The sequence below is a fragment of the Dipodomys spectabilis genome, unplaced genomic scaffold (genome assembly GCF_019054845.1).
Source record: "Dipodomys spectabilis isolate Male_0828 unplaced genomic scaffold, ASM1905484v1 ptg000069l, whole genome shotgun sequence".
In the NCBI taxonomy this organism is placed as follows: domain Eukaryota; kingdom Metazoa; phylum Chordata; class Mammalia; order Rodentia; family Heteromyidae; genus Dipodomys; species Dipodomys spectabilis.
Genome location: NW_024870746.1, coordinates 8,796,948 through 8,803,630, shown reverse-complemented (window position 1 = coordinate 8,803,630; position 6,683 = coordinate 8,796,948).

Genomic DNA, 6,683 nt, shown 5'->3' with positions numbered 1-6,683 from the left:
TGGCGAATTCAGCCCATTTATATTAAGAGAAAGTATAGAGAGATGCATTGTTGTCCCTGCCATTCCGTTTTCCTAAGTTTTTCTTCTTTCCTTTCCTCCTGTGCTTGCTCAGTTAGACTTTGAGTAATGCCTGTTTGGGGCAGGTCCCAGTTCCTGGTTGCTTTCTTCAGGTTGTGTCCCCCCTCTTAGAATTCTTTGTAATGCTGGCTTAATGTTTATGTATTCATTTAGTTTTTCTTTGCTATTAAAAGTTTTCAGTTCTCCATCGAATGTGAATGCTAGCTTTGCCGGGTATATCAGTCTGGGTTGGCAGTTATTGGCTCTCAGGGCTCGTATGGTGCTTTCCCAGGCTTTTCTTGCATTCATTGTTTGTGTGGAGAGATCTGCAGTGATTCTAATTTTTTTCCCGTTGTAGTATAGCTCCTTCTTCATTTTTGCTGCATGCAGGATTGTTTCCTTATTATTCAGATCCATCATTGTTACTATTATGTGCCTAGAAGTGTTTCTCCTGGGATCTTGCTTGTTGGGTGTTCGATAAGCTTTTGTGATGTAGTTAAGATGGTCGTTTTTGAGGTGGGGAAAATTTTCATTGACTATCTTGTTAAATAGGTGTTGCATTCCCTTGCTCTGGAATTCCTCACCTTCGTCCACTCCGATTATGCGAAGGTTAAATTTTTTAGCATTATCTGCTTGCTCTTGAATTTCCCTTTGGTTTAATTTGAGTGATTTTTCCATATCTGTCACTTTTTGGTCCAGTTGGTGTATTCTGTCTTCTGTATCTGACACTCTACCTTCCATTTCATTCACTCTGTTGACCGTGGCTTCTATTGTGGTTTGCATGATGGAAATGGATCCCTTTATGGATTCAATGTTGGTTCTCAGAGTACTGATCTCACCTCTCAATGAGGTGATATCAGTATGCATTACCTCTAATTTGGCGTTTATCTCACTTCTTACTGAGGTTTGTGCAGCTTCTATTTTTGCATCCAATTTTTGTTTGATATCCTGTATATCTTTTGATAGTTCATCCTTGTGCTCTTTCAATTTCTGATCCATTTCTCGCTTTATTTCTTGAGTCATTGCCTCCAGCAACCCTTGGATGTAGCTTTTGTCTTCCATTCCTGCTTTGCTCCCACTGGGGCTCTCCCCTGCGTGGCTGCTGGCTTTTGAGGTGAGCTTGCTGTCCTGGGTAGTGGTAAACCTTGTGATTTTTCTCTGTGATTTTCGCATGGGGGTTCAGGAGACTGCTCTTCAATCTTGTTTTGGTGTGTCTGTCTTTGCTTGGTTGCTGATTCTCTATTGGTAGAGAGAGTCTGTGTCTGATCTGGATTCTGTTGGGAGCCTATTTCCAGCTGCTATTCACTTAGGATTCTCAGCTCTCTGCTGTAGCAATTCCCGCCTTTGGAAGGGTTGAGCAGCCTAGACTGCTTGTGTTTGCTCCTGCGGGTGCTCTTGGGAAGATCAGATGCTCTGGATGCACTCTCCCAAATACTGGAGTCTGCTATGGGCTCCTGATGTGTTTTTGTTTGTTTTGGGCTGGTTGTGGGCTTGAACTCTAGGTTTGGGTGCTGTCCCTCAGCTCTTCAGCTCAGGGCTGGCACCCTACCATTTGAGCCACAGCCCCACTTCTGACCCTTTTTGCTTTGTTCAGGCGCCGGTCCCCTGGCCTGGTTCCGGCCCCAGCCTGGAGCGCGCTCGTTAGGCCTGTGCTAATGTGTATACCACCTTGGTTATGCAGCCTGGAGGACACAGTTCAAATTTCTTCTACTGTTGGTAGTCTTGACCCAGGGGCACTGTTCCTGGCTTGAGCATTTAAGCTCCCTTCCCGGGGCGCTCTTGCTCTGGCCTGGCCAGCAGAGTGTGCTCCACCGGCTGGTGGGGCTCTCGAACAGTTCCCAGTTTTAGTGGGTCCTGTGGTCCGGGTGTTGGGGTAGGGAGTCTAGGTCAGGGTCTGGGGATTCCCTCCAGCTCTGGTCTCCCTTGATGGATTCCCTGTCCCCTGATGGGTACTCACCCTGTAGGTCGTCAGTTGTTGTTGCAGTCCGTCAGTTGTTGTTGCAGTCCGAGTTCAGTTGGGGTGGTTGCGGGCTGGGTTGGGCGGCCCCCCGCCGGGTCGTTGCGATCCCGGCAGGTCCCTTTGTGGCGCTGCTGGTGCCGGGCGGCTTTGGCGGGATGGAGCCTCTCCGCTCCGGTGGAGAGTGATGGGTGGGGTGGGATCCTCCTGGAGACTCCGGGCTGGTAGGTTTCTCTGTTCCTGGCGATCCGCTGTTCTCCTTTCTTTCTTTCTTTCTTTCTTTCTTTCTTCCTTTCTTCCTTTTTCCTTCCTTCCTTCCTTCCTTCCTTCCTTCCTTCCTTCCTTCCTTCTCTCTCTTTCTTATTTTCCTTCTTTCTTCCTTTCTTTTTCCAGTCAGTTGTAAGACTTGAATTCAGGGCCTGGGTTTTGTCCCTGAGCTCTTAGGCTCAAGACTAGCACTCTACCACTTTGAGCAACAGCTCTACTTCTGGTTTTTTAGGGGCTAATTGGAGATAAGAGTCTCATGAGTACTTTTCTGCCTGGGCTGGCTTTGAACTGCAATCCTCAGATGTCAGCCTCCTGATTAGCTAGGATTACAGGTGTGAGCCACCAGCGCCCAGCTTGACTTTCTTAAGTGTTTTGTTTCACTTTCTCATTTGGGAAAAATATTGTTTTTAAAATTTCTGATATCTATACACAATGTTTTTATTTTGCCTCTTAGACTTTATTTTGGTTTGTTTTTGTTGTTGTTGTTAGTTGTGGGGCTTGAACTCTGGGTTTGGGCGCGGTCCCTCATCTCTTCAGCTTAAGGCTAGCACTCTATCACTTGAGCCACAGTGCCACTCCGGTTTTCTGAGTTGTTTATTGGAGATAAGAGTCTCACGGACTTTCCTGCCTGAGCTGGCTTTGAACTGCAATCCTCAGATCTCAGTCTCCTGATTAGCTAGGATTACAGGTGTGTACTGGTACCTGGCTTTACACATTTTATAAACATGGCAGTAAAAGCAAAATATCATAATAAATTATGATTTTTTTTGTGGTGGTATGGGGTTTGAACTCAGGGCCTCTCACTTGCTAGGCTGCTGTTCTACCACTTGAGGTACCCCTCAAGCCTTGCCTTTTACTGGTTATTTTAGAGCTGGAATCTAGCCAACTTTTCTGCTTGGGCTGGACTTGAGCCACATTCTTCCATATCTGTGTTCTGAGTAGCTAGGGTTATTAGGTGTGAGTCACTGGGGCCAACTTTTATGCTTATATTGATAGTTCAAAGATTTTTATTGGCTTACATCAGTTATATGGAAGAGGGGGAGATTTCATTGCTACATGTCTATATATGTTAAAGTTGTATTCCAGTCAATTTCACCTACTCTTATACCCTGCACCCTTCATTTTAAGAAATAATGTCTCCAATAGGTTTCCTCATTTTTCGTTCCTTCTTTTTTTTTTTTTTTTTCTTTTTGTTGGTTGTGGGGCTTGAACTCGGGGTGTGGGCACTGTCCTTGAGCTTTTTTGGTCAAGGATAGCCCTCTACCACTTTGAGCCACAGTGCCACTTCTGGTTTTCTCAGGGTTAATTGGAGATAAGAGTCTTTCTTTCAGACTTTCCTGCCTAGTTGGCTTTGAACTGGGATGCTCACTCAGATCTCAGTCTCCTGAATAGCCAGGCTTACAGTGCCCAACTCATTCTGTTTTCATAGTTGGAAATAGTCTTATTTTGATAGAATTGTCTTCTTTATTGTCACAACCCCCTTCTGCAAGGCCTCACCCTCCATAAAGTCTATTTTTCTTTTCTTCTCTCCTACTATTGATCATCAGTTTTTGTTGAGTCTGTGTTTTCATATATACAACACCTTAAATACATTAGTATCAATCCTTAATCTTCATTCAAAATGTTGTTTTTCCATACAGTATAGAGGGAAAAACAAATAATAAGGACTATTAAGTCACACGCAAGCCAGTGATCAAGGGAGCTGAGAATAATCTGACTGCACATCTCTCCTTTCTGACTCTCCAGTTCCTTTAGCCATTGCTGTGATTTGGATATGAAATGAGACACCAAAAAGGCTCATATGTTGAAAGCTTGGTCCTCTGCTGGCAGATTTGCTGTCTGAGAGGTAGTATGCGGGCTCTGACCTAACCGATGGATTCACTGACTCAAAATTGGATGGCATTATTGGGAGGTCATGGAAACTTTTGGAGGTAGAGCCCCAATAAGAGGAAATTGGACACTGGCAGTGGGGCTGGTGGTGGTGGTGGTGGGGAGTTTGTTGGTAGCTATTATTTTTCCTGACCACTTTGTTCTCTTTGATTCTTGTACGCTATGAAGTGAGTAGCCTTGCTCCACCACATGATCTCTGCTATGATGTTTGACCTCATCACAGTACAATAGAATCAAGTGCCCATGGCCTGAAACCTTCAAAACCATGAGCCAAAATAAATCTATGTTCCTAAATTTTGTTTATTGTATTATTGCAGCAATGGAAAACTAACAGTGCCATCCTACACTTGTCAAAATACAATCTGATGAAGACAAAAATATCAGGGCATGGTGATGCCTACTTATAGTCTGCTTCAAAGCAGAGAAAACACTTTTCTTCATTGGTTATAAGGTGTGAATGGCGACTGAGTTTTTCCCTTGGTTGATCTTGTGAATGATCTCACTCATATGTTTCCATGTATCCTGGACCTAATTAAACCAGTGTTTAAAACTAAAACTGAGAGGGTGGGTAGAAAAAAGGAAAAAAAAAAAAAAAAAGGGAGGATTCAAAGAGAGATATGAAGATACTAGGAATAAGAAAAACTGGTCTTTTGGCATTCTTTCAGTTGTTTTATTTTTGCCTTGGGCAGAAGTCTGGTGTTTTCTAGCAGTTGTGCAAGGCTGTTAAAATGAACCAAATGATAAGAGAACAAATGACAAAAGAACCTTCACTCTCTAGAACCTTCTACCCTCTACTAGATGAATGAAACTAAAAAGCAGTGGTGCCTAGTTCCTTTGGCTTTACATATTTTTTTTTTTGGGTCCGGTCATGGGGCCTGAACTCTGGGCCTGGGCGCTGTCCCTCAGCTCTTCAGCTCAAGGCTAGCACTCTACCACTTGAGCCACAGTGCCACTTCCAGCTTTTTTCTTTTTGCTTATGTGGTGCTGAGGAATCGAACCCAGGGCCTCATGCATGCACTGAGCCACCTTCCCAGCCCTACATATTTTTATATTACTAGTTCCCATAAAAAGCAAGTGTGAGATAGTTATCTTAACAGTCCACTGTCTTTGATGCTTCAGGATTAGTGGAAAGGAAGACTGGAGTAAATGGTGGTTACCAGACATGGGAACTGCAAAGTGTTCCAGCTCTACTGGAGTTTTCAGGGAGGATCTGCTAGCTTTATCCTCATGGATAAAGCTTCCATCTGGGGAGGCCTTTCCTGAAGCTTTGGCGCTACAGGTGGTTACCTGAGATACTCCCACAACCTGACTTGGCCATGTTAGTTAGGGTCAGTCAGCTTTGGTAGTGGAGCACTCTAGCTGCTCTTTTGGCCATGGGAGAATGACTTGATAGGGTACTACATGGCTAACCCTACGTTACTGGGCTGAATTGTTAGAAACTGTTAATATTTGACCACTGTGACTTTTTATTTTTTTAAATTTTATTTTATTGTAAAGATGCTGTATAGAGGGGTTACAGTTACACTGTGACTTTAAAAAAAAAGGCCCTTTTAGCCGGGCGCTGGTGGCTCATGCCTGTAATCCTAGCTACTCAGGAGGCTGAGATCTGAGGATCGCGGTTCAAAGCCAGCCCGGGCAGGAGAGACCTTGAGACTCCTATCTCCAATAAACCACCAGAAAACCGGAAGTGGCGCTGTAGCTCAAGTGGAAGAGCGCTCGCCTGGAGCTGAAGAGCTGAGGGACAGTGTCCAGGCCCAGAGTTCAGGCCCAAGACCGACAAAAAAATAAAAATAAAAAAAAGGCCCTTTTATATAATTTTGGTTTAAACTTTCAAAAAGGGTGAAGAAGATACAGAAGCCCAAATGATGTATTGCCTGCATTAGGAAACAATTTTTTTCCAGAACATTAACCTCTCTATTTTTTGTCTTATCCAAGGTTCTTTTATGGGTTGACTTTTGTCTCCCTAAAAGGAATGTTCTAATTTCTAGTACATCATAATGGATCTTAGTTGGAAACAAAGCAACAAAGTTAAAATGAGGTGCTCAGAAGAGATCTACTATGACTGGTGCCTTCATGAAAAGAGGACAGATGTGTATAAAAAGATGATATGGAGACATAGAGGACTGGGCTGTATCTATAAGCCCAGACATTGCCTGAAGCTTCCTTTGGGCATGCTAGCAGAGAATCAGTTCTTACCCTACCATTTTCAGAAGGTGCCAAGTCTTGTTAATCCCTTAATTTTGGATGTCTGTCCTCCAGAATGGTTAAGATGGTACGTTTTTGTTGGTTTAAGCCACTCAGTTTTTAGTACCTTGTTACAGCCTTAGGAAACTAATAGTCTCTCTTAAGTAGGGCAAACTATACTGTTGGCAAGAAACAAAAGCAAAGCCTTGTTAAAAATGGTACAATGGGGCTGGGAAGGTGGCTCAGTGGTAGAGTGCTTGCCTCGCATGCATGAGGCCCTGGGTTTGATTCCTCAGCACCACATAAGAAGAAAAAGCCAGAAGTGGCC